Source organism: Bidens hawaiensis, unplaced genomic scaffold (assembly GCF_021521415.1).
Source record: "Bidens hawaiensis isolate Kalapana, Puna unplaced genomic scaffold, B.hawaiensis_p1.1 tig00001087_1, whole genome shotgun sequence".
NCBI classification, from domain to species: Eukaryota; Viridiplantae; Streptophyta; class Magnoliopsida; order Asterales; family Asteraceae; genus Bidens; species Bidens hawaiensis.
Window position 1 is genome coordinate 328,236 of NW_027491062.1, and position 3,281 is coordinate 331,516.

Sequence of the window (3,281 nt, forward strand, 5' to 3'; positions counted from 1 at the left end):
ACCAAGGAATTGCGCTGAACTCGTTTCTTTTTGCAGTAGTCTTGGTTGAGATCTCCAAGTCGATCCAGAAGGCAATCCCATGATGCATGTTTTACTGTGTTTACTTTATAGACTTACAAGTTCTATAGCTGACCAATTTTAGTTCTTTTAAGAATGTTAAATGTTATTGAGTAGGATGACTTAGATTACTTTTGGGGTACTAGAAGTTTTGAAGATAGACAAGAATACAAGATGCTAGATAGTAGTTGGTTGGCATTGCCTTGTCAACAATGAAGACTAGAAGATCCATAAAAGATATATACTATTTTGTTGTAAAACTGTTTTTTGTTTATTATGGTTTACAATGCGTCAAGAAGCTATCATATACTAAGTAAGCATGATATATGTTTTGAACATCAGAATTTATTCCATGGAGACACACTAAAACGCTTATAACAGAACTCATTACACATGCAATCAACATAAGGAAGAAGTCTTGCAAGATTACATATAGAGGCCCATATCTGACAACCTTTGGGACGGGATAGCAACAAGTGGTTTTCTTTTCTTTAACACGATGCCAAATGTTTCAGTAAGGTCATGCTCCTCACCATTGGGCAAGCTCCAGTCAAACGAGTGCAAGAGCGAAGCCAAGATTAGCATTATCATTTTCTCAGCCAATGGAGCACCCGCACAAGACCTTCTTCCTGATCCAAACGGGAAAAATGTCAAATTGTTTCCTTTATAATCCCATTTGTCTGTCAAGAACCTCTCAGGATTGAATTCCAATGGATTGTCCCAGTATCTAGGATCCCGGTGGATTGACCAAACATTAATAAAGATAGCACAACCCTTTGGGATTGCATATCCACCTATTGTGCATGCCTTGCTTGTAGATCGTGGGACTAAGAAAGGGACAATAGGATACAATCGTAATGTTTCCTTGAATGTTGCATTTAGGTAATGTAGATTTGGGAGATGAGATTCTTCAACCATGTTGTTTAGTCCCACAATCTCTAACAATTCTTCTTGAACCCTTTTCATTACGTTAGGATTTTGCATAATAATTGCCATTGCCCATTCTACAGTTGTTGCCGTTGTATCGGTTCCTGCAATCAGAGCGTTCTGGTAGAACAAAATGATTATACTCAAGTTCATATTGTTGGATCTATTTATACGAAGCGACAAATTGCAGAACCAATGGGGTCTTAAGAGGTCGTCGACCCCAAATCATCATAATTTATTGGAAATTTGTATATAAATATGTTTTTTCATTAGAATAATAAGATTGGCCCCTATTGCAAATTGTAACTAGTAGATTATAGAAAACCTTATGATGATTCCGGCTAAAAAGTTCAGGTTCGGCAACTAGAAGCGATTTACAAAGGATATAGATTAAAGAGTAATCTAACCAAGAGAAGTGCCTTCATTTGGGTCATGTTAAGCGATGTTACGCTTCCATCATTATCGTCCTTGTGGTCTAGTAAGATCTGTACAAAATCTTTCTTTCCTCCGCGCCCCACTTCATCTTGTGACATTTTGAAGTTAAATTCGATTCGATCTTCAATGATGCTAGTGAAAATTGCATCCAACTTGTTAAACTGCATCTTCATGTCACGCTCAACACCTTGTAGATCAAACCAGGCAAGACCAGGGAAGAAATCCGAAAAATTCACCCGACCAAAAGTCTTAACAATGTTTGTTGCCACCATATTTATCTCGGCTCCAAGATTGCGATTTTTAGCCTTGTTGTCTGTTGGGTTTTCCCAAATCATTCTCAATATGACATTTGTCTCTGTATCGAAAGCCATCTCACGGATGTTAACCGCGGTACCAACTTTTATCAAAAAGGTTCTTGATGGTTTTTCTAACTTCATCCATTCGAAACGAACCAGATGCTTTAAGATTTACATTGCTTTGGATCTCATGGACAAATATCTTCCGAAGCTTACGCCAGTTGTGGTTATTTTTAGAAAATATTATATCTTGGCCACCATAAGATACTGATAAAGCGGCGACTGATTGGTCAAGAATAGAAAACGCCTCATCTTGGTCACGAACCACTGCTTTTGCTAACTCCGGGGTGTTTATGACAACGTGAAGTTTGCTTCCAATCTTGAACTTAAAGATGGGGCCATAGGTGCGAGCCATGTTGGTGAACTGTGTGTGCAAGTCAGGACTAAGAAACGCAAGGTACCCGATTATTGGGAACGAGCGTGGACCTGGTGGCAAAGATGGTGCACCATTTGTGGAGTTTGAAAGTCTAAACTTATACCATAAACTAGACAAGATTAGTAATAAAATGGTGATCACTAACACTCGTAGCTGGTTGTTGGTGTTTTCTTGACACAACCATAACACCAAATTGTGTACTTGTGTCATTTTATTAATTATGGAATGTGAGAAAGTCTAAGGGTGCCTTTATAGCCCGTGCACATGTGTGCTACCTAATTATCCTAACATTATGTAGTTGCATGTGCACCTTGATCAAGTATCAAACACGATCCAAAGGAGGATACGGGTGTTTAAGCTTCCAATTAATCAAAGTGATCGTTGTTTGGAGTACCATTTTGAAGCAAGTTTTACATCATTCAACTCATGTCGTCCTTTCGATAAAAAATCATAAAACATCAGTTTCAAATTCAGATAAAAGTTACATGGTTAAGTTTCTTTTAACGGAGGTCAAGTGAAAAGAAATAGTATAAAATTTGATGCAGATGAAATGTCTATTATCAGGTGAGACCATTACCGGCTAACTACAAAAGGTGAAATTATTACAATCCAATTTTCCTCAATTAAATTTAGTGAATCATATAACCCAAACACACGAAACAAAATCAAATTTCATATAAAATAGTGCATAATTAAATCTAATGAATCATTAACCCAGACACATGAAACAAAATCAAATTTTGTATTAAATAACGCATAATTGAATCTAATATATGAATCATTGGCCCACACACATGAACACGAAATCAAATATCACATTATATATTACATAGTCCAATAAAAAGTTCAACATAAAGCAAGACTTTGTCATCTTTCTTAAGGGTTATTATATTCCACGCTTGTAAAAGTACAGAATACTATAGAAGAAACAAAGACGGATTCATGATTTTTTTTTTTTGTTAGTGGGCTTATCAAAGTGCTTAACCACAATTATTGGAAAGAAGCAGCATAAAAACTTGAATGGAAATACAAACTTATAAAAAGCTTGAACCTTTTGAAATCATTATAATTGTTAGACTATGCATAGTCAAAATGGCTTGCCTCCGGGCATTACAAGCCATGTGACAGGG

At 36.5% G+C, this 3,281-nt stretch overlaps 1 pseudogene; it reads right to left on the minus strand.

The window, feature by feature from the left end:
• Nucleotides 1-483: 483 nt before the first annotated feature.
• On the minus strand, nt 484-2,361 carry LOC143556932 (flavonoid 3',5'-hydroxylase-like; annotated as a pseudogene).
• Between the last annotated feature and the right edge of the window lie 920 nt (nt 2,362-3,281).